Source organism: Panulirus ornatus, chromosome 11 (assembly GCF_036320965.1).
Source record: "Panulirus ornatus isolate Po-2019 chromosome 11, ASM3632096v1, whole genome shotgun sequence".
Lineage (NCBI taxonomy): Eukaryota > Metazoa > Arthropoda > Malacostraca > Decapoda > Palinuridae > Panulirus > Panulirus ornatus.
In genome coordinates, this window is record NC_092234.1 from 63928417 (window position 1) to 63954630 (window position 26214).

The 26214-nt window shown below is 41.4% G+C and overlaps 1 pseudogene; it reads left to right on the top strand.

Annotated features, from left to right (window-relative positions):
• Positions 1-26214, top strand: part of LOC139751156 (coiled-coil domain-containing protein 22 homolog) — a 314331-nt pseudogene that overhangs the window by 16453 nt on the left and 271664 nt on the right.

A 26214-nucleotide genomic window follows, 5' to 3' on the forward strand; every position in this document is an offset into this window, starting at 1 on the left:
TACCAGGAATACTCAACAAACTTATACCTCTGTAATTTGAGCACTCACTCTTATCCCCTTTGCCTTTGTACAATGGCACTATGCACGCATTCCGCCAATCCTCAGGCACCTCACCATGAGTCATACATACATTAAATAACCTTACCAACCAGTCAACAATACAGTCACCCCCTTTTTTAATAAATTCCACTGCAATACTATCCAAACCTGCTGCCTTGCCGGCTTTCATCTTCCGCAAAGCTTTTACTACCTCTTCTCTGTTTACCAAATCATTTTCCCTAACCCTCTCACTTTGCACACCACCTTGACCAAAACACCCTATATCTGCCACTCTGTCATCAGACATTCAACAAACCTTCAAAATACTCATTCCATCTCCTTCTCACATCACCGCTACTTGTTATCACCTCCCCATTTACGCCCTTCACTGAAGTTCCCATTTGCTCCCTTGTCTTACGCACCCTATTTACCTCCTTCCAGAACATCTTTTTATTCTCCCTAAAATTTACTGATAGTCTCTCACCCCAACTCTCATTTGCCCTTTTTTTCACCTCTTGCACCTTTCTCTTGACCTCCTGTCTCTTTCTTTTATACTTCTCCCACTCAATTGCATTTTTTCCCTGCAAAAATCGTCCAAATGCCTCTCTCTTCTCTTTCACTAATACTCTTACTTCTTCATCCCACCACTCACTACCCTTTCTAAACAGCCCACCTCCCACTCTTCTCATGCCACAAGCATCTTTTGCGCAATCCATCACTGATTCCCTAAATACATCCCATTCCTCCCCCACTCCCCTTACTTCCATTGTTCTCACCTTTTTCCATTCTGTACACAGTCTCTCCTGGTACTTCCCCACACAGGTCTCCTTCCCAAGCTCACTTACTCTCACCACCTTCTTCACCCCAACATTCACTCCTCTTTTCTGAAAACCCATACTAATCTTCACCTTAGCCTCCACAAGATAATGATCAGACATCCCTCCAGTTGCACCTCTCAGCACATTAACATCCAAAAGTCTCTCTTTCGCACGCCTGTCAATTAACACGTAATCCAATAACGCTCTCTGGCCATCTCTCCTACTTACATAAGTATACTTATGTATATCTCGCTTTTTAAACCAGGTATTCCCAATCATCAGTCCTTTTTCAGCACATAAATCTACAAGCTCTTCACCATTTCCATTTACAACACTGAACACCCCATGCATACCAATTATTCCCTCAACTGCCACATTACCATTGAAACTTACCTCCCAATTTACTTGTCCCTCAACCCTACTGAACCTAATAACCTTGCTGTTATTCACATTTACTCTCATCTTTCTTCTTTCACACACTTTACCAGACTCGATCACCAATTTCTGCAGTTTCTCACCTGAATCAGCCACCAGCGCTGTATCATCAGCGAACAACAACTGACTCACTTTCCAAGCCCTCTCATCCACAGTAGACTGCAAACTTGCCCCTCTCTCCAAAACTTTTGCATGCACCTCCCTAACAACCCCATCTATAAACAAATCAAAGCCATGGAGACATCACACACCCCTACAGCACACTGACATTCACTGGGAACCAGTCACTTTCCTCTCTTCCTACTCATACACATGCCTTACACTCTCGATAAAAACTTTTCACTTCTAGCAACTTACCTCCCACACCTTATATTCTTAATACCTTCCACAGAGCATCTCTATCGACTCTATCATATGCCTTCTCCAGATCCATAAATGCTACATACAAATCCATCTGCTTTTCTAAGTATTTCTCACATACATTCTTCAAAGCAGACACCTGATCCGCACATCCTCTACCACTTCTGAAACCACACTGCTCCTCCCCAATCTGTTGCTCTGTACATGCCTTGACCCTCTTGATCAATACCCTCCCATATAATTTACCAGGAATACTCAACAAACTTATACCTTTGTAATTTGAACACTCACCTTTATCCCCTTTTCCTTTATACAATGGCAACATACATGCATTTCGCCAATCCTCAGGCACTTCACCATGAACCATATTTACATTGAATATCCTCACCAACCAGTCAACAAGAAGAAGCCACCCCTTTTTTTGATAAATTCCACAGCAATACCAATACTTGAGTGCTGTCTCCTGCGTTAGCGAGTTAGCCCAAGGGAACAGTTGAGGAATGGCCTAACCCTCCCACATACATATGTATATACACAAACTCACACATGCACATATACATTTCAACGTATACATCTTTCTTTTCTTTCATACTATTCGCCATTTCCCGCGTTAGCAAGGTAGCGTTAAGAACAGAGGACTGGGCCTCTGAGGGAATATCCTCACCTGGCCTCGTTCTCTGTTCCTTCTTTTGGAAAATCAAAAAAAAATGAGAGGGGAAGATTTCCAGCCCCCCGCTCCCTCCCCTTTTAGTCGCCTTCTACGACACGCAGGGAATACGTGGGAAGTATTCTTTCTCCCCTATCCCCAGGGATACATACATATACATATATACATATGTACATATCCATACTTGCTGCCTTTATCCAGTCCCGTTGCCACCCCACCACACACGAAATAGCATCCCCCCTACCGGCGAGGCAGCACCAGGAACACACAGAAAAGGCCACATTTGTTCACACTCAATCTCTAGCTGTCATGTGTAAGGCACCGAAACCTTAGCTCCCTTTCCACATCCAGGCCCCACAGACCTTTCCATGGTTTACCCCAAACGCTTCACATGCCCTGGCTCAATCCATTGACAGCACGTCGACCCTGGTATACCACATCGTTCTAATTCACTCAATTCCTTGCATGCATTTCACCCCCTTGTATGTTCAGGCCCTGATCACTCAAATCTTTTTCACCCCTTCCTTCCACCTCCAATTTGGTCTCCCACTTCTCCTTCTTCCCTCCACCTCTGACACATACACCTTCTTTGTCAATCGTTCCTCACTCATTCTCTCCATGCGTCCAAACCATTTCGCCACACCCTTTTCTGCTCTCTCAACCACACTCTTATTACCAAACATCTCTCTTCCCCTTTCCCTACTTACTTGATCAAACCACCTCACACCACATATTTTCCTCAAACATTTCATTTCCAACACATCCACCATCCTCCGCAGAACCCCATCTATAGCCTTTGCCTTGCAACCATATAACATTGTTGGAACCAATATTCCTTCTAACATGCCCATTTTTGTTCTCTGAGATAATGTTCTCGCCTTCCACACATTCTTCGATGTTTCTAGATCCTTCGCCCCCTCCCTAGATCCTTCGCCCCCTCCCCACCCTGTGACTCCATGGTTTCATCCACTGCCAAGTTCACTCTCAGATATCTAAAAGATTTGTCTTCCTCCAGATATTCTCCTTTCAAATGTACCTCTAAATTAACTTGTCCCTCAACCTTACTGAACCTAATAACCTTGCTCTTATTCACGTTTACTCTCAACTTTCTTCTTTCACAAACTTTACCAAACTCAGTCACCAGTTTCTGCAGTTTCTCACCCAAATCAGGCACTAACGCTGTATCATCAGCGAACAACAGCTGATTCACTTCCCAAGCCCTTTCATCTAGAACAGACTGCACACTGCCCCTCTCTCCAAAACTCTTGCATTCACCTCCCTAACCACCCCATCCATGAACAAATTAAACAACCATGGAGACATCACACACCCCTGCTACAGACTGACATTCGCTGGGATCCAATCACTTTCCTCTCTTCCTACACGTACACATGCTTTACATCTTGGGTAAAAACTTTTCACTGCTTCTAGCAACTTACCTCCCACACCATATACTCTTAAAACCTTCCACAAAGCATCTCTATCCACCTATCATATGCCTTCTCCAGATCCATAAATGCTACATACAAATCCATGTTTTTCTAAGTATCTCTCACATACATTCTTCAAAGCAAATACCTGATCCACACATCCTCTACCATTTCTGAAATCACACTGCTCTTCCCCAATCTGATGCTCTGTACATGTCTTGACCCTCTCATATCAGGTTCAATCTTTGATAAATCATCTACAGACTCTGGTTTGATGATATTCTTACATAATATCCTTGTCATTTGGATACTTTCATCTTGTAGGACAGGTATAAAGCTGCTTTTAATCCGAGTTAATGCATTCATTTAATTGAAATGTCCTAACACATACTTCAAAAAGGTCAGGTAGGCTTTTGAATATGGATTTTTGCATTCTTTCATAATCAGTTCTGCTGAAATTACTTTATCCTCTATTTAGGCCTGGAAAGAAGTAATTTCAAAACTTCCCATTGAGTCAGAATTTGTTCAGTGCGGTGGTGCATTGCAAGCCATCTTGTGTCAATAAACCTCAGTATTTCAGTCTTTCATCAGAAAGGAATTCCTGTAATTCACTTAATTCCGCCTGTCGTTTTGAGGCGCGACTGAAATATGCTGCAATGTTACGAAAAAAATCCTCCACACTTCATGTTAAATTTGTGGATGCTTTATTTGCAGCATATTGCAATGAAACTCTTATCTGCTTCCAGTTGTATCTTTTTTTTCATAAGGGTATTGTTCTTCCCATCTAAAACACTTGTATTGTCTGCTGCCAGAGCATTGATATTACTTAAAGGTTTTTCTCTTTCTACAAAGCATGACTTCACAACATTAGAGTTTCAGCTTTGCTTCTTATGTTACGAGAAATGCTTTCTAAAAGTTGTAACTTCTTTCGTCACAGAAATACTTAACCAACACAGTTATAATTCTTAGATATGTCTGTACCCTTATCTGCTAAAATGGAAAAGGTGTCATTTCTCAAAATTTGTCATTTTTTTATCTGCCCCTTCTGTTACATTTTTTCACAATACTTGAACATTTTCTGTGTAAATTTACATCTTTGACAGCATCTGAATCAGGGATACCTATTTTCAAGCTTCTATTAAGTGATGGGAATCAGTGATGGATTGCGCAAAAGATGCTTGTGGCATGAGAAGAGTGGGAGATGGGTTGATTAGAAAGGGTAGTGAGTGGTGGGATGAAGAAGTAAGAGTATTAGTGAAAGAGAAGAGAGAGGCATTTGGACGATTTTTGCATGGAAAAAATGCAATTGAGTGGGAGATGTATAAAAGAAAGAGACAGGAGGTCAAGAGAAAGGTGCAAGAGGTGAAAAAAAGGGCAAATGAGAGTTGGGGTGAGAGAGTATCATTAAATTTTAGGGAGAATAAAAAGATGTTCTGGAAGGAGGTAAATAAAGTGCGTAAGACAAGGGAGCAAATGGGAACTTCAGTGAAGGGCGCAAATGGGGAGGTGATAACAAGTAGTGGTGATGTGAGAAGGAGATGGAGTGAGTAATTTGAAGGTTTGTTGAATGTGTTTGATGATAGAGTGGCAGATATAGGGTGTTTTGGTCGAGGTGGTGTGCAAAGTGAGAGGGTTAGGGAAAATGATTTGGTAAACAGAGAAGAGGTAGTAAAAGCTTTGCGGAAGATGAAAGCCGGCAAGGCAGCAGGTTTGGATGGTATTGCAGTGGAATTTATTAAAAAAGGGGGTGACTATATTGTTGACTGGTTGGTAAGGTTATTCAATGTATGTATGACTCATGGTGAGGTGCCTGAGGATTGGCGGAATGCATGCATAGTGCCATTGTACAAAGGCAAAGGGGATAAGAGTGAGTGCTCAAATTACAGAGGTATAAGTTTGTTGAGTATTCCTGGTAAATCATATGGGAGGGTATTGATTGAGAGGGTGAAGGCATGTACAGAGCAGCAGATTGGGGAAGAGCAGTGTGGTTTCAGAAGTGGTAGAGGATGTGTGGATCAGGTGTTTGCTTTGAAGAATGTATGTGAGAAAAACTTAGAAAAGCAAATGGATTTGTATGTAGCATTTATGGATCTGGAGAAGGCATATGATAGAGTTGATAGAGATGCTCTGTGGAAGGTATTAAGAATATATGGTGTGGGAGGCAAGTTGTTAGAAGCAGTGAAAAGTTTTTATCGAGGATGTAAGGCATGTGTACGTGTAGGAAGAGAGGAAAGTGATTGGTTCTCAGTGAATGTAGGTTTGCGGCAAGGGTGTGTGATGTCTCCATGGTTGTTTAATTTGTTTATGGATGGGGTTGTTAGGGAGGTGAATGCAAGAGTTTTGGAAAGAGGGGCAAGTATGAAGTCTGTTGGGGATGAGAGAGCTTGGGAAGTGAGTCAGTTGTTGTTCGCTGATGATACAGCGCTGGTGGCTGATTCATGTGAGAAACTGCAGAAGCTGGTGACTGAGTTTGGTAAAGTGTGTGAAAGAAGAAAGTTAAGAGTAAATGTGAATAAGAGCAAGGTTATTAGGTACAGTAGGGTTGAGGGTCAAGTCAATTGGGAGGTGAGTTTGAATGGAGAAAAACTGGAGGAAGTGAAGTGTTTTAGATATCTGGGAGTGGATCTGGCAGCGGATGGAACCATGGAAGCGGAAGTGGATCATAGGGTGGGGGAGGGGGTGAAAATTCTGGGAGCCTTGAAGAATGTGTGGAAGTCGAGAACATTATCTCGGAAAGCAAAAATGTGTATGTTTGAAGAAATAGTGGTTCCAACAATGTTGTAAGGTTGCAAGGCATGGGCTATGGATAGAGTTGTGCGCAGGAGGGTGGATGTGCTGGAAATGAGATGTTTGAGGACAATGTGTGGTGTGAGGTGGTTTGATCGAGTAAGTAATGTAAGGGTAAGAGAGATGTGTGGAAATAAAAAGAGCGTGGTTGAGAGAGCAGAAGAGGGTGTTTTGAAATGGTTTGGGCACATGGAGAGAATGAGTGAGGAAAGATTGACCAAGAGGATATATGTGTCGGAGGTGGAGGGAACGAGGAGAAGAGGGAGACCAAATTGGAGGTGGAAAGATGGAGTGAAAAAGATTTTGTGTGATCGGGGCCTGAACATGCAGGAGGGTGAAAGGAGGGCAAGGAATAGAGTGAATTGGAGCGATGTGGTATACCGGGGTTGACGTGCTGTCAGTGGATTGAATCAGGGCATGTGAAGCGTCTGGGGTAAACCATGGAAAGCTGTGTAGGTATGTATATTTGCGTGTGTGGACGTATGTATATACATGTGTATGGGGGTGGGTTGGGCCATTTCTTTCGTCTGTTTCCTTGCGCTACCTCGCAAACGCGGGAGACAGCGACAAAGCCAAAAAAAAAAAAATAAAAATTAAGTGATGAATTGTGTTCATAGAAATGTTATGTTCTGCAAACACACAAAATAGGTTGCAGCTTTTTTATATCTTTCTTCAAAGTATTTTCCAGGCTAGTTTCTTTAATACCCTGAAATTATGCACCAACAGATGGCTGACTTTTGTTTTAAGGAGGGACAATATAATTACATAAAGTACACAAAATCTCTCTATTTGCTACTTTTCCTACAGAAAATATACTAATTATCAAATTGTCCAAAATCCCTTGGTTTTTAAGAATTTTGTTTGGGCGTCCCATCGCCTTTGAAAATCATTCAAAAGTCCCTAGAATTAGTGGCATGTTCCTGCGGTTGGCAACGCAGCACCCGCTCACACCCAGGTCAGCTCAGTAGACCAGTGACAGCCAATCCCAAGTCGTGAATCAGTGGCGTGACCGATGACTTTGGTTACAAATCATCTTGAAGTCAGTGAATCACCGTGTCACCTGACATAGCGCGTAACCAACTCAGTTATAGCTATACAATACTCTTCCTTGAAAACGTTCCACCGGACTACGTTCTCTTGAGCTTCGGCATGGCAGTGGTCGTACTGGACTCTCCTACTCTTTTTCGTTCGTACCTTCGGCTCTATTCTGTGGCCGACTCATTGCTAATGGCAGGTATGTACACAGGTCCTCAGATTGTCGTCTTCTACTCCTCTACTACCGATGGTTGCGACATGACTAGCCGATCACGCAGAGACGTAAATGGTCACCGATCCAGTGGAGCTCTGAATGATGCATCATCTGGGATGGCGGATCCACACTCGCCGACCTTGAGGCGATTCTGCACCTTCTCTGACCGATCATGCTCTTTTATACCGTTCACACCGAGCAGCCTGACCTCGCACCTGAAGATTCGATTTGCAGCAGCGGAGGAAGGGTAGTCACCTTGTGGCATAACATTGTAGCGATAGACGGCTTCTGCAATAGAACAAGAGTTCCCGCGCCAGTGTTGTCTTCTGACCGATGACCGTTCCGATATCCCGTTGCCGTAAGGGATGTTCGCACAGCGATATATGACGCTTATCCCAGCGGCTGGTGAACTCGAAGAACGTCAAACTTCGGGAACTGGTGGCGTTGTCGGCCAGTAGCTTTCGATGCACCACACTGGTCAGTGACACCAGTCGCGTCTTGACGTCTAAGTCTCCAAATGGCATGCCGTGATTAGGCCGCAGTCCATCAGTGTCATAGTGTTGGTCGTCGACGTGGGAGATATCCATGTTGACTATTCCAAAAATCTGAAACTTCTAATGTTCATTTCTTACCTTACGGGCGCTGGGTCAATAGATTGGCACGCTTGGCACCCTTGCACGACGTAGCGCACTGGCCGTTGGGTGAGCGATGGGAAGTGTGTTCGACAGGAATACAGCGTGCGTTTAAGACCAGGATGCCCGCTGTTTTCGTGAATATTAGCGATCCTGCACCTTAACATGGCAGAGACAGCCCCGCAGACCGACTGGATGCCTGCAGAAGAGAACCACTTGCGCGGCACTCTGGTCAGCGCGTGAGGTTGTTCTCACCTGGTGACAAATTTGACTTCCAGCTGCAAACCGTACTTACTCAAAACTTTTTATAGTCTATATAGAGAGTCTATATATAGAGACTGAGTGCAGAATGGAAAAAGGTTAGAGTAAAGGGCGTTACGGGAGTGTGAGAGGAATGGGATGTATTTAGGGAAGCAGTGATGGCTTGCACAAAAGATGCTTGTGGCATGAGAAGTGTGGGAGGTGGGCAGATTAGAAAGGGTAGTGAGTAGTGGGATGAAGAAGTAAGATTATTAGTGAAAGAGAAGGGAGAGACATTTGGATGATTTTTGCAGGGAAATAATGCAAATGAGTGGGAGATGTATAAAAGGAAGAGGCAGGAGGTCGAGAGAAAGGTGCAAGTGGTGAAAAAGAAGGCAAAGGAGAGCTGGGGTGAGAGAGTATCATTAGATTTTAGGGAGAATAAAAAGATGTTTCGGAAGGAGATAAATAATGTGAGTAAGACAAGAGAACAAATGGGAACATCAGTGAAGGGGGCTAATGGGGAGGTAATAACAAGTAGTGGTGATGTGAGAAGGAGATGGAGTGAGTATTTTGAAGGTTTGTTGAATGTGTTAGATGATAGAGTGGCAGATATAGGTTGTTTTGGTCGAGGTGGTGTGCGAAATAAGAGGATTAGGGAGAATGATTTGGTAAACAGAGATGAGGTAGTAAAAGCTTTGCCGAAGATGAAAGCCGGCAAGGCAGGGGGTTTGGATGGTATTGCATTGGAATTTATTAAAAAAGGGGGTGACTGTATTGTTGACTAGTTGGTAAGGATATTTAATGTATGTATGACTCATGAAGTGCCTGAGGATTGGCAGAATGCATGCATAGTGCCATTGTGCAAAGGCAAAGGGGATAAAGGTGAGTACTCAAATTACAGAGGTATAAGTTTGTTGAGTATTCCTGGGAAATTATATGGGAGGGTATTGATTGAGAGGGTGAAAGCATGTACAGAGCATCAGATTGGGGAAAAGCAGTGTGGTTTTAAAAGTGGTAGAGGATATGTGCATCATGGGGAAAAGCAGTGTGGTTTTAAAAGTGGTAGAGGATATGTGCATCAGGTGTTTGCTTTGAAAAATGTGAGAAATGTTTAGAAAAGCAAATGGATTTGTATGTAGGATTTATGGATCTGGAGAAGGCATATGATAGAGTTTATAGAGATGCTCTGTTGAAGGTATTAAGAATATATGGTGTGGGAGGCAAGTTAGAAGCAGTGATAAGTTTTTATCGAGGATGTAAGGCATGTGTATGATTAGGAAGAGAGGGAAGTGATTGGTTCTCCGTGAATGTTGGTTTGCGACGGGTGCGTGATATCTCCATGGTTGTTTATTTTGTTTATGGATGGGGGTTTTAGGGAGGTGAATGCAAGAGTTTTGGAAAGAGGGGCAAGTATGCAGTCTGTTGTGGATGAGAGTGCTTGGGAAGTGAGTCAGTTGTTTGCTGATGATACAGCGCTGGTGGCTGTTTCAGGTGAGAAACTACAGAAGCTGGTGACTGAGTTTGGTAAAGTGTGTGAAAGAAGAAAGCTGAGAGTAAATGTGAATAAGAGCAAGGTTACTAGGTGCAGTAGGGTTGAGGGATAAGTCAGTTGAGAGGTAATTTTGAATGGAGAAAAACTGGAGGAAGTGAATTGTTTTAGATATCTGGGAGTGGATTTGGCAGCGGATGGAACCATGGAAGCGGAAGTGAATCACAGGGTGGGGGAAGGGGTGAAAGTTCTGGAAGCGTTGAGAAATGTATGGAAGGCGGGAACATTATCTTAGAAAGCAAAAATGGGTATGTTTGAAGGAATAATGGTTCCAACAATGTTATATGGTTGTAAGGTGTGGGCTATAGATCGAGTTGTGCGGAGGAGGGTGGATGTGTTGGAAATGAGATGTTTGAGGACAATATGTGGTGTGAGGTAGTTTGATCGAGTAAGTAATGAAAGGGTAAGAGAGATGTGTGGTAGTGAAAAAGAGTGTGGTTGAGAGAGCAGAAGAGGGTGTATTGAAATGGTTTAGTCACATGGAGAGAATGAGTAAGGAAAAATTGACCAAGAGGATATATGTGTCAGAGGTGGAGGGAACGAGGAGAAGTGGGAGACCAAATTGGAGGTGGAAGGACGGAGTGTAAAAGATTTTGAGCGACTGAGGCCTGAACATGCAGGAGGGTGAAAGGCGTGCAAGGAATAGAGTGAATTGGAACAATGTGGTATACCGGGGTCGACGTGCTGTCAATGGATTGAACCAGGGCATGTGAAGCGTCTGGGGTAAACCATGGAAAGTTTTGTGGGACCTGGATGTGGTAAGGGAGCTGTGTTTTCGGTGCATTATACATGACAGCTAGAGAGTGAATGTGAACGAATGTGGCCTTTGTTGTCATTTCTTAGTGCTACCTCGCACACATGCAGGGGGAGGGGGTTGTCATTTCATGTGTGGCGGGATGGCGACAGGAATGGATGAAGGCAGCAAGTATGAATTATGTACATATGCATATATGTGTATGTCTGTATGTATATTTATGTATACGTTGATATGTATAGGTATGTATATATGCGTGTGTGGACGTGTATATATGTGCATGTGTATATGGGTAGGTTTGGCCATTCTTTTGTCTGTTTCCTTGCGCTACCTTGCAAACGTGGGAGACACTGACAAAGTATGATAAAGAAAAAATACATATCCATTCCCTTAGACATATATACACATGTACATATTCATACTTGCTTCCCCTCATCCATTCTGTTGCTCCCCCACCCCACAGGAGACATTATCACTACCCCTTGCTTCAGCGAGGTAGCGCCAGGAAAACAGCTGAAAAGGCCACATTTGTTCTCACTCAGTCTCTATCTGTCACATGTAATGCACCGAAACCACACCTCCCTATCCACATCCAGGCCCCATAGTCCCCTTTATGGTTTACCTCAGACGCTTCACATGCCCTGGGTTATATGATCTTAAGTATCCAATATATTCTTTGTTACAACTGCTGGCCTGCTACATCTCAGCACTTATGCAACTGATCCAGCTTCACAAAACTTGGTAGTTAACTGCCACACTGCATTGCAATTATTTTGATACAGGAGTGTCGGGATACTTTTCTGCAAGCTTTTGTTTCACTTTTTGTGTATATTGGTCTGCACTATGTAGTCCTTGTTCCATCAAAAACACTTGAGCCTCAAGCAACAAAACCATTTTAACATTAACACCTGTTTGCATTGAGACACGCTTTCATTCAAAGAGACACTGAAGTGACATCACATGTGAAGGAGAGGCAGGGAGGAGAAAATTGGTGCCATACCTGTCAGTGGCTTCATCATCTATAGTATAGGTGCACAGTTACGTTTGGCTAAAGCTGTTACTTGTGTACAAGTAGATCCCTTATTTTTTACTTAGAAAATTGATGTTAAGATAGTTCTTAACTTTTACATGAGTATATATGTTACACTGTCAGAATGAGAAAATCTCCCACAAAAATGCTTCTTTAAAATGAACCAGTAAATACATTAGATTGATACTGTCACAAGTTACATGGTAAAGTTGAAATTACAGACTAATTCACTTAAGATTGCCTCTAAAATGGGAGCTGCCAGTGTAGCAATACCAAGCTTCGTATACCAACTGGTAGTCCTTTACACTCAGACAATATCTATACCTCTCTATAGTTTTTGTTGCTTATATGTGAACATTACTATTTCATTTTAGAATGTCCAATATTTTGAAGGCAGTATTGGGTCTGTGGGAGGGGGTTTGGAATTGGATACCCTTTGTACCGACAGGATCTGAAAATGCCTTGTGTAATCAAAGTTGAATGTTAAAATGATGACAAATAGGGCATAATAATAAATCACAAGTACTACACTGGAAAACTTTCTTCTGAATTTTTTGGTGTGGAAAATGAAGGTTCACCTATTGTGGTGGAAGTTTGCTGAAGGATATTCTGCTTATGCTGTTGGATATGATAATGGCCTGTGATTTAGATTTCTTTAATGGTTGAATTAATTATAAGTCATGTAATAGACAGTAGCATGAGTAAATTAGGATTCTGGATAGAAAATTGGAAATGAATCGCAAATCCTTTGTTTAAAAAGTCATATGTTCTCTCCTCTTTCAGGATGTGGGTTATCCTGGGGATGTAGGTTACCAGTCACTACTCTATCCAAATGAGGCAGACCTAAGGAAAATATTTATGTTTCTCATTGAGAAACTTCCTAAGGACACAGCAGCTGTTTCCGATGAACCTTTCAGTAAGTAAATAATCAAACTGAATTTTGTAAGATTAATTTATGAGTGGATTTGTGTTTAGTGGGAAGTTGGGTGTTAGTAATTGGGAAGATTGTTAACCCTTAACTGGAATGATGTTGAAAACTAGATCACCACATACTTTATGAAAAATGATATGGTAGACTGGCATGCAAAAGTGAAAGACACTACACAAACAGCAATAGAACTAGCTTTGTGTTGGCCAGGTTGGGTACTGAGTAAACCAGAAGATGCAGTACATGTAGTTGGCATGGCTAACAACTTGAAATAAGAAAGGGATGACATAAAGGTCTTTATTCTTTCTCATGAACTTTGCATGACATTGTGTATTTTTATTAGATAGGCATGTCTTTGGCAGTATTTAACATGAAATTATCTAGAAATGCATTATTTTCATGAGAAATGTGTGGTAGGAAGGGGTGCGGTTGTCATGTTTAGGACAGTCCTTCATCACCCTGACATTAGAAGGAAAGATTTTAGGGTTCTTCTTAGTTGCTTGTATTAGATTCTACTTTCATTTCTTAGATAGGCTCAGCATTGGGTGTGAATAACATGGGACATTTTTTTTTTTTGTCGCTGTCTCCCGCGTTTGCGAGGTAGCGCAAGGAAACAGACGAAAGAAATGGCCCAACCCACCCCCATACACATGTATATACATACACGTCCACACACGCAAATATACATACCTACACAGCTTTCCATGGTTTACCCCAGACGCTTCACATGCCCTGATTCAATCCACTGACAGCACGTCAACCCCAGTATGCCACATCAATCCATTTCACTCTATTCCTTGCCCTCCTTTCACCCTCCTGCATGTTCAGGCCCTGATCACACAAAATCTTTTTCACTCCATCTTTCCACCTCCAATTTGGTCTCCCACTTCTCCTCGTTCCTTCCACCTCCGACACATATTGCCTCTTGGTCAATCTTTCCTCACTCATTCTCTCCATGTGCCCAAACCATTTCAAAACACCCTCTTCTGCTCTCTCAACCACGCTCTTTTTATTTCCACACATCTCTCTTACCCTTACATTACTTACTCGATCGAACCACCTCACACCACACATTGTCCTCAAACATCTCATTTCCAGCACATCCACCCTCCTGCGCACAACTCTATCCATAGCCCACGCCTTGCAACCTTACAACATTGTTGGAACCACTATTCCTTCAAACATACCCATTTTTGCTTTCCGAGATAATGTTCTCGACTTCCACACATTCTTCAAGGCTCCCAAAATTTTCGCCCCCTCCCCCACCCTATGATCCACTTCCGCTTCCATGGTTCCATCCGCTGCCAGATCCACTCCCAGATATCTAAAAACACTTTACTTCCTCCAGTTTTTCTCCATTCAAACTTACCTCCCAATTGACTTGACCCTCAACCCTACTGTACCTAATGACCTTGCTCTTATTCACATTTACTCTTAACTTTCTTCTTTCACACACTTTACCAAACTCAGTCACCAGCTTTTGCAGTTTCTTACATGAATCAGCCACCAGCGCTGTATCATCAGCGAACAACAACTGACTCACTTCCCAAGCTCTCTCATCCCCAACAGACTTCATACTTGCCCCTCTTTCCAAAACTCTTGCATTCACCTCCCTAACAACCCCATCCATAAACAAATTAAACAACCATGGAGACATCACACACCCCTGCCACAAACCTACATTCACTGAGAACCAATCACTTTCCTCTCTTCCTACACGTACACATGCCTTACATCCTTGATAAAAACTTTTCACTGCTTCTAACAACTTGCCTCCCACACCATATATTCTTAATACCTTCCACAGAGCATCTCTATCAACTCTATCATATGCCTTCTCCAGATCCATAAATGCTACATACAAATCCATTTGCTTTTCTAAGTTTTTCTCACATACATTCTTCAAAGCAAACACCTGATCCACACATCCTCTACCACTTCTGAAACCACACTGCTCTTCCCCAATCTGCTGCTCTGTACATGCCTTCACCCTCTCAATCAATACCCTCCCATATGATTTACCAGGAATACTCAACAAACTTATACCTCTGTAATTTGAGCACTCACTCTTATCCCCTTTGCCTTTGTACAATGGCACTATGCACGCATTCCGCCAATCCTCAGGCACCTCACCATGAGTCATACATACATTAAATAACCTTATCAACCAGTCAGTAATACAGTCACCCCCTTTTTTAATAAATTCCACTGCAATACCATCCAAACCTGCTGCCTTGCCGGCTTTCATCTTCCGCAAAGCTTTTACTACCCCTTCTCTGTTTACCAAATCATTTTCCCTAAACCTCTCACTTTGCACACCACCTCGACCAAAACACCCGATATCTGCCACTCTATCATCAAACACATTCAACAAACCTTCAAAATACTCACTCCATCTCCTTCTCACATCATCACTACTTGTTATCACCTCCCCATTTGCGCCCTTCACTGAAGTTCCCATTTGCTCCCTTGTCTTACGCACTTTATTTACCTCCTTCCAGAACATCTTTTTATTCTCCCTAAAATTTAATGATACTCTCTCACCCCAACTCTCATTTGCCCTCTTTTTCACCTCTTGCACCTTTCTCTTGACCTCCTGTCTCTTTCTTTTATACATCTCCCACTCAGTTGCATTTTTTCCCTGCAAAAATCATCCAAATGCCTCTCTCTTCTCTTTCACTAATAATCTTACTTCTTCATCCCACCACTCACTACCCTTTCTAATCAACCCACCTCCCACTCTTCTCATGCCACAAGCATCTTTTGCGCAATCCATCACTGATTCCCTAAATACATCCCATTCCTCCCCAACTCCCCTTACTTCTATTGTTCTCACCTTTTTCCATTCTGTACTCAGTCTCTCCTGGTTCTTCCTCACACAAGTCTCATTCCCAAGCTCACTTACTCTCACCACCCTCTTCACCCCAACATTCACTCTTCTTTTCTGAAAACCCATACAAATCTTCACCTTAGCCTCCACAAGATAATGATCAGACATCCCTCCAGTTGCACCTCTCTGCACATTAACATCCAAAAAGTCTCTCGTGTGCCTGTCAATTAACACGTAATCCAATAACGCTCTCTGGCCATCTCTCCTTCTTACATACGTATACTTATGTATATCTTGCTGTTTAAACCAGGTATTCCCAATCACCAGTCCTTTTTCAGCACATAAATCTACAAGCTCTTCACCATTTCCATTTACAACACTGAACACCCCATGTATACCAATTATTCCCTCAACAGCCACATTACTCACCTTTGCATTCAAATCACCCATCACTATAACCCGGTCTCGTGCATCAAAACCACTAACACACTCATTCAGCTGCTCCCAAAACACTTGCCTCTCATGATCTTTCTTCTCATGCCCAGGTGCATATGCACCAATAATCACCCATCTCTCTCCATCAACTTTCAGTTTTATCCATATTAATCAAGAATTTACTTTCTTACATTCTATCACATACTCCCACAACATGGGACATATGTAGAAATATTACAGATGACTTATTTTAGAGCTATTTTGTTGTAACACTGCATATAGGGAACCAATAAACATACAGAAAAAGATGGGAGTTTTGGCTTTTTCTACTGCACCCATCTGCCTAGTCGCAAATTTGGACTGCTTAAAAAGAGGGAATGGTAGAAGTAGGCTCCTCACAGAGTAGGAAGATCATATTTAGTGATTTTGCATAATGTGAGGACTGGATGTACATTTTTTACTTGAAAAATGTGGATCTTAAGGTTTGGAATGGATAACCTTGTGAAATGTTATGGTGTTAAAGATTGTTGTTATTATTTATGAAATTATTTAAAACTTTTATCATGTGAGTACAAACATCATATGTGCTTTTACAAATATCCCAATGAAGCCCTTATATATCACTTATGGGTGAACAGTAGCACTGTTTGTGTGCATTTCCATTAAAACCATGTTATGATTGCCCCCTTTTGCATTGTCTTCAGTCAGAGCTCGTTGACCACAAGTACAGCTCTATGTAGATAGGGGTCTTTCTATAGACAATGCACATGAATCGATACATCATGCACCATTCTATGAATGATGCTTTAGTCTGAAAATGCTTGTAAATACTCTAGATCTTCACTTTCAGTTTTTTACCAGTCACCCATGACTCAGTGGTTACATTTAGAGAAGTGGGCTTAGTTGTTACACATCTTCAAGCGTGAAGGTGGGACAAGCTGTCTTTCTTCATTACTCCTACTAAAGTCACTTTCTGAGTCATATATTTCCTCGCATTTCTCCTGTTAATCCTAGTTATTTTCCTCACCATCTGATAGACATTGTGTGTTTCTCCTCATCAGTTAAGTCATCCAACAGTCTTTTTCTTTCTGCCTGGTTAGTGTTTCTGTGAACAGAGAGGTCAGCATACATGCCCCTACAATAGTGATTGTAAGGTTACTAAGGTGAGTAGAATTTTTCCTGGTGATGGAAGAGAACTCTGTAGGCTTGATAAGTTTGCTGGATATTTAAATGGTAACAATGGCTGCCATCCCAAAGCAGATCTTTTGGTGGACAATAGCCACCATTTCAGGAATGATAGTACAGTACAGGACTTCCCCACTTTTAAGTGGATTCACTTTAAGCAAATTAGATTTAAACTTTATTTTTACCTCAAAAAAATCATATAAATTGTGCACTTTAAAGGTAAGTCATTTTATAGAAACAAAGGGAGTACCACATTTCAAATATGTGCCACATATATTCTACACTGTCTTGTATGACTGAAAATCCCACCTGAACACCAAGAGGTGCTCCCATTAATTGGTGTACATTGAAAGATGCTACCTCATGGTACTTTGCATGTGCTGAATATTGTGGAAAGCTGTTGATTTGTTACTTCCATTGCTGAAATTTTTTTGGTTCATGGCATCCCCTAAGAGTCCAATTGGTAGTTCATCTGTCTTGAATGTAATTTAAGTCTGTAAACAGCATTAGGTAAAAATGACAGCTCATTCTTCATTACAGAAAAATTAGATTTGTAAATAAATGCCATTTTATACAGGTTGAACCTCTTTCATCCAGTAACCTTGTGACCTGGGCATTGCCAAACTGCAGAAAATGCTGGAAAACAGAAATTAACCCCTAAGGGAACCCCCGATGTAAACATATTCATGACCTTTAGTCTTGCTAGCATATTTCACATACATATAGCTGTGGTATCAAAGGTAGAACAAAGCTTGAAATGGGAAATAATATAACCATTAAATCTTTCTATCAAAGTTTTCAGTACATCAGTTTATATCAGAAGTATCCCCAGGTGGAGACTCCTCAATATCTGGGGCTAAGGTTTTCTGTGGTATATGATGCCAGTACAAGGCAGATTCATTAGCATTATAAACTTGTTCTGTGGCTAAGTTTTTCGCTGCCACTACTGTGCAAAGTCATTCACAAACTTTGTCACATCTTTGTAACAATTAGTAAATGTAACGAACAACCATAGGTTGGTAGTTGGCTTTGGTCGACTCTTCTTACAATTGTTGTTTTATTGTTATCATTAAGGCAGCCAGCCCACACTGTGTCAGTCCCAGCCAGGCAGTCAGCTCATACACTCTCTCTTGCCCTGTATGTATTGCAGTTTGATAGAGAATTGTAGTTTTTATTGATTCTTTTCATACAACCTTACACTACAAGCTTTCATGTCAGCACTATGCTTTTCTAAGTAAACCTGTACTCCCCCCAGCCTGTGACACACTTCCTCTTCCATGGCTCCATCCACTGCTAAGTCCACTCCCAGTAATCTAAAACACTCCACTTCCTCCAGTTTTTCTCCATTCCAACTCACTTCCCAATCAATTTGTCCCTCAACCCTACTGAACCTAATGACCTTGCTCTTATTCACATTTACTCTCAACTTTCTCCTTTCATCCACTTTTCTAAACTCAGTCACCAACTTCTGCAGTTTCTCACATGAATTATTTACGAGAGCTATATCATCTGCAAACAACAACTGATTCACTTCCCAAGCTCACTCATCCCCAACAGACTACATACTTGCCCCCCTCTCCAAAACTTGCATTTACCCCCTAGCCACCTTATCCATAAAGAAATTAAACAACTATGGGGGACATTACACACCCCTGCCACAAACAGACATTCACAGGGAACCAGTCACTCTCCTCTCTTCCTACTCGTACGCTTGCATTACATCCTTGGTAAAAACTTTTCACTGCTTGTAGCAACTTACCTCCCACACCATATTCTCTTAAAACCTTCCACAAAGGATTTCTATCAACCCTATCATATGCCTTCTCCAGATCCATCGATGCTACATACAAATTAATGTTTTTCTAAGTATTTCTTACATAAATTGTTCAAAGCAAACACCTGATCCACACATCCTCTACCACTTATGAAACCACACTGCTCTGTATATGCCTTCACCCTCCTGTATAATTTCTCAGAAATACTCAACAAACGTATACCTCTGTAATTTGAACACTCACCTTTATCCCCTTTGCCTTTGCACAGTGGCACTAGGCATATGTGTGTGTATATACATTTGTGTTTGCTAGTGGATGTGTATCTTTTCTGTTTTCTTGCACTACCTTTCTAATGCAGGAAATGGCAATCAAGTATGAAAAAGATTGTATGACCACTGTAATTCATGTGCATCAGATTGTTTGCCTTGGTTGATGCCACACTTGGTAGCTAACACTCTCCCTCCAGCTGGTTGCCCACCATTGCCATGTTCAGTTATAGAAACTAATTTTTTCCATGTCTCCACTGATGTATATTTTCAGGGATACCATTATTGAAACACTGAATAGTGAAAAAACCTTGAGTGGTGATCAGGTTTACCTTGTAGTGGAATTATATGTTCAATGATATAATGGAATTATTTTGTTTCATTTTATGAGATTATAGATTTTCATGGTCTATATTTTTATATTTTGTTTTGCTATGGAAATAAATGAATGAACAACATACCATCCATAGCAAGTTCATGTTGTAGGTGACTAGTTCTGATAATTATGCTCCCATCAGTAGTAAAAGGCATTAGTACTGTAGATGCAGTTAGATTGGAGTTTTGGTAATGTGCCTGCAAACAATTACAAGAAATCTTTAATTTTAATTATTATATGTAGATGGGAACTGAGATGGCAGTAAAAAGGGATATAGTATATATATATACCTCCACAGCATAATAGCAGGAAGTATGACATGCATGTATATATATTTTTTTTATGCTGGTCGTGATAACACCAGTCTGTCTACTTGTGTCTTTGAAACCTGTTCCCTCCAGGAACTCCCATCAAGGGGATGGTCATTGCAAAAGTCTCAATTTATCCCTCTCCTTAGATGCCTCCTTCACATGTGCCATTACATGCATTCTTCCACCATTTCTCCCTTCTGTATGCTTCCTCTCTGTTCCCCTATGTCATGGATGATCTCTCTCTCACACCAACCCCCTTAATTGTATTGTCATATGCTTCCTTGTAAATTCCGTTTTGCATTCTTTCCACTTGCCCAAACCACCTCAAAGTATTATGTTTCACCTACCCACAGTTCATTCCCTTTGCTTCCCCTGCCATACCATATCTTTCATACATCCCCTCATTTCTGTTGTCATTCCATCTTTTTGTACCATATGCTCCTCTCAGTTAGATCATTTCTACAGCCTGGATTTTTTTTACCTCTGTGACTCATTCCATGTCCATGTTTTGGCTTCATAGATCAGGGTCAGGAGGACATTGCTGTCCTTTAATCGTTTCATCACTTCCATACTTACATCTCTATTCTCCATTATTGTATCAAGGGACCCAGTGACTCTTCTTCCCAAACTGCTCTCTCCCTTATCTCTCCTTTCATATCACCAAATGTACCCAAGATAGCCCCTGAATACTTAAATTCTTTCACCTCTTCCAGTCTTCTCGCCCCCATGTCTGTATCACGGTTTATTACACTTTCTTGTTTCAGTCTTTAGGGCTTTACAAAATGTTTGCCTTCACTCTGCTTCCTTTCAAACACCGTTATTGTAATTTTACACATGTTTACCTTCAATTTCCCTTGTTTACACAAATTATAAAAGACACTTTCAACCTTCTGCATATCCTCTTCACTCTCAACAAACATCTCGGTATCATCTGCAGCAAGTTTGTCTCTAGCCACCAAACCTCACCACAACACTCCATGTCTGCAACCCTTTATAATAGTTTTGCTCTCATCTCTCATATCACTCCATCCATATATATGTGAAAAAACCATAGTGACATTGCACAGCCCTCCATCGCACCCAAATGTATACCAAATGTGTACTTCTCTCAACTCTCTATCCACTCTTACACACACATATTCTCCTTGTATAGAAGGTGTTCACACCAGCTAACAGTTGTTCCCCTGTCCCATATATCCTTAACACTTCCCTTAAAGCATTCCTTTTGACTGTCATATGCTTTCTCCAGATCCATGAAAGCTGTATACATCTTCTTACTTTTTGCTAGATACTTTTGTACTGTCATTCTTGCTGCAAAAATCTGGTCCCCACATCCCCAACCTTTCCTAAAATCTCCTTGTTCCTCACTTATTCTGCATTCAGTCACCTTCATCACTATGAATCATCACTCTTACATACACTTTTCTTGATATGCTGAACTCGCTTATTCCCTTATAATTGCAACATGCATCCTAGTGCCTTTTCTTTTAAGTAAAGGAAGAATATTAGCTTTTACCCGTTCCATTGGCACAACCTTCTACTTCCATGCTATATTACATATCAAATGCATTCACTCTTATCTCACACTTTCTCCTCCATAACTCAACATTTCATCCATAATCCCAACCAATCTAGGTGCCTTTCCTTCCTTCAACCTTATTATTGCCCTTTTTACTGCCTTCTCTCTATAGGCCCCTGCCCTTTTACCCTTTTCCTATAGGCCCCTTCCCTTTTACCCTTTTCCTTCCATCCTCCTTACCCATACATGTAACAAATGCTGCCTCACCTTATCCCACACTCAGCAGTTCTTTAGAATACTCTTTCCTTCTTCCTTTCACTTCCTCCTCTTGACTCAGCAACTCCCCATCCTTGCTCATGCTGTCTTTAAAAATTCTAAATGCTTTTAAGGGATATCCCTAAATGTTTTGCAAATGAGAAAACTTTTGAGTGCCTCAGACTTAGACAGATAATCTATCATTAGGTTTCTCAGACATTTGAGCAGTAGGTGGAGCTGATTCTGTTGCTTGTAGATCTTTTTTATAATCAGAAATTCTTCATATCATCTTATTGGCATTATCATATCAGGATACTGAGCGAGAGATCAGCGCAAGTATGAGTTCGTCAGAACCAGAAGCTGGTGTAACCACAGAAGAACATTTAACTATGAAAAGGGAGGAACAGTTATGAAAGCTTCAGATGGAAGTTAGCAGTGTCATTAAGGAAATAGAGGAGTGCTCTCAAGCTGTTCAGGATGCTAAGAGTACATTAAACAAGGTATGATTATATATTGATTTTTGTTTATTTAAGTGTTTTGCAGTGCATTTATAATTGATCTTACATTGTGAAACTTCAAAAGAGCTGTCAGGTTATACTATTTGGACGTTTGTGTATTTCTTGAAAAGGGTGTCTTATTAAAAACTGTTTGGGGATCAAGACAAAAGTTCATTGCTATAGAGCTCCATCTTCTTTAGGCATCATGGGTTAAACAGATTCTCTGTCAAGGAGGTACAGTCTTTCATTTGAATTAGTATTTTATTTTGTATCTAGAGGAACTACTGTTACATACAGTCCTTTTAGTCAGAATATAGAATTTCCTTAGCATTTACTCTTGAACAACAGTAGACATCATATGACCTGCTTAGGAAGTGGTAGGAATCATCATATAAGAGCTAAGGTTTATGGGCTTTGTTTAATTCCCATCTGTATGGTTCCTTTGTCACTACAGATATTTTACCACACTTTTTGGAATCAAGTCTGAATTGTAAATGTGTACATAGATAAGTAGATGATATATGTTATGGGAAAAATGTTATTATATGGTGTTGGAGGAAAACAGCTTGAAGGAGTGGAGAGTTTTCTTCAAGATATTAAATTTAGACGTGTGCAAATAGTAAGAGAGGAGAGTGAGTGGTTCCAGGTGATGGTGAGTCTGGGTTAGTGGTTTGTGATGTCATCATGGCTGTTTGACTTTCTTATGGATGGTTTGGTAAAGTAGGTAAATGCAAAGGCATTACAGAGAGAAACAGGTATGCAGTCTGTTGTGGGTAGGGATGCCTGGGAGGTGAATCAGTAGTTTGTTGATGACATGGTGCTGGTGGCAGATTCAAGTGGGAAACTGTAAAAGTTAGTGTTTGAATTTGGGACAGTGTGTGAAAGGAGAAATGTAACTGCATATGTGAATAAAAGCAAAGTTATTAGTTTAGAGAAGCAAGCTATTTGGAGTGTGTTTGATTGAAGAGACATTGAAAGAAGTGGAGTGTTATAGAAGATGCCTGGTAGTGGATATGGCAGCAGATGTAACCATAGAAGCTTAATTGAGCCTTATGGTAGCTAAGGGGGCAAAGGTCTTTGGCACATAGTGTGTGGAAAGGGAGGTCATTGTTTTGTAAGGGCAAAGTTCCGTCGGTGCTGGATGGATGCAAGGCATGGGCCCCAGGCAAAATCGTAAAGAAGGTAGATGTGTTGGAAATGAAATGTGTATGGTGTGTGTAGGGTTGATTGAGTAAGAAATAATAGTATAAGAGAGAAGTGTGGTTGTAAGAGCTGTATATATAAAAAAAAGCTGAAGAGGATGTGGTGAAATGGAAGGGATGCATTAAGACAGGATGACTAAGAGGGTCATGTCAGAAGTGAAGGGAACAAGGAAATGGGGAAGAGAAGGAGGTGGAGAGATAGAATGAAAGATGCTTTGAAAGCCAAGGACCTGAATGTGTTGGAGGGTGAGGCATGCATGGGATAGAGCAAATAAGGGTGATGTGGTATACAGGAGTGACATGCTGTCAGTTAGCTGAGCCAGGGCATACGAAGTGGTTGATGAAACCACAGAAAAGTCTGTGGTGCCTAGTTGTGGATAGGGAGCTCTGGTTTTAGTGAATTATACATGACAGCCAGAATGTGTATGTGAGTGATTGAGGCCAATTCTTCATCTGTTCCTGGTGCTTTCTCACTGAGGTGGGAAATGGAGAACATGTATGAAAAATGATAAAGGGAGAATAAGAAAATGTTTTGGAAGGAGGTTGATGGTTAAAGAAGTACAAGAGAATAAATGGGAGCATCACTGAAGGAAGATGGGAAAGTGGTAACAGGCTGAGATGAGGTGAAGAGATGGAATAATTAAAAGAAATTAAACGTGTTTGATGATAAGGAGGCTCATTTAGGGTGTATTGTACTTGGAGGTAGGCATATTGAGTCATGGCAAGTGGTTTGATGAAAAGAAAAGAGGCAGTGGAAGCCATGCAGAAAAATGAAATGTGGTAAGGAGGCTTAATTGGATGGGATTGCAGTTGAAATTCTTAAAGGGGGTGACTATGTGTTGACTGGTTAGTCAGGATGTTCAGTGTGTGTATGACTTATCCCTATCCCAAGGATAGGGGAGAAAGAATTCTACCTCCTTATTCCCTGCATGTTCTAGAGGGCAACTAAGAGGGATGGGAGCAGGGGTTGGAACCCCTTCCTTCTTGTATTTCAATTTTTAAAAGACATAATAGAATAAGGAGTCAAGCGAGGAGTGCTCATCCTTCTTGAAGACTCAGATAGGGGTGTCTGAATGTGTGTTGATGTAACCAAGATGAGAAGAAGGAAGATAGGTATACAAGCAGACAATTAAAAGTCGCACTCTAGACTTACACTCTGGATGTTGCTAAGTCCACCCCTAGGTATTTAAAACATTCACTTCCTCCAATTTTTCTCCATTCAAACTCGCATCCCAACTAATTTATCCCTCAACCCAGCTGAACCTGATAACCTTGCTTTTATTCACATATACTCTCAACTTTCTTCTCTCGCACACTTTTCTAAACTCGTTCACCAACTTCTGCAGTTTCTCACTCAAATCAGCCACCAGTGCTGTATCATCTGTGAACATCAACACCCTCACTTCCCAGGCACTCTCAACCCCAACAGACTGCATATTCACCCCTCTCTCCAAAACTCTTGCACTTACCTCCTTAACTACCCCATCGATAAACAAATTAAACAACCATGGGAACATCACACACCCCTGCCGCAGACCAACCTTCACTGTCAACCAATCACTCTCCTCTCTTCCTACCTGTACATGTGCCTTACACACTTGATAAAAACTCCTCGCTGCTTCTAGCAGCTTAACTCCCACACCATACACTCATGAGACCTTCCCCAAAGCCTCTCTATCAACCCTATCATATGCCTTCTCCAGATCCATTAATTATATTTTGTTATTCATTTTATTATACTTTGTCGCTGTCTCCCGCGTTAACGAGATAGCGCAAGGAAACAGACAAAAGAATGGCTCAGCCCACCCATATACACATGTATATACATACACGTCCACACACGCACCTATACATACCTATACATTTCAACGTATACATATATATACATACACAGACATATACGTATATACACATATACATAATTCATACTTGCTGCCTTTATTCATTCCTGTCGCCACCCCGCCATGCACAAATTGACAGCCCCCCGCATGCGCGCGAGGTAGCACTAGAAAAAGACAACAAAGGCCACATTCATTCACACTTAGTCTCTAGCTGTCATGTATAATGCTCCAAAACCACAGCTCCCTTTCCACATCCAGGCCCCACAAAACTTCCCATGGTTTACCCCAGATGCTTCACATACCCTGGTTCAATCCATTGACAGCACGTCGACCCCAGTATACCACATCATTCCAATTCACTCTATTCCTTGCACGCCTTTCACCCTCCTGCATGTTCAGGCCCTGATCGCTCAAAATCTTTTTCACTCCATCTTTCCACCTCCAATTTGGTCACCCACTTCTCGTTCCTTCCACCTCAGACACATATAGCCTCTTTGTCACTCTTTCCTCACCCATTTTCTTCATGTGACCAAACCATTTCAAAACACCCTCTTCTGCTCTCTCAACCACACTCTTTTTATTACCACACATCTCTCTTACCCTTTCATTACTTACTTGATCAAGTCACCTCACACCACATTGTCCTCAAACATCTGATTTCCAACACATCCACCCTCCTCCGCATAACTCTATCTATAGCCCACGCCTTGCAACCATATAACATTGTTGGAGCCACTATTCCTTCAGACATACCCATTTTTGCCTTCTGAGATAATGTTCTTTGCTTTCCACTTATTTCTC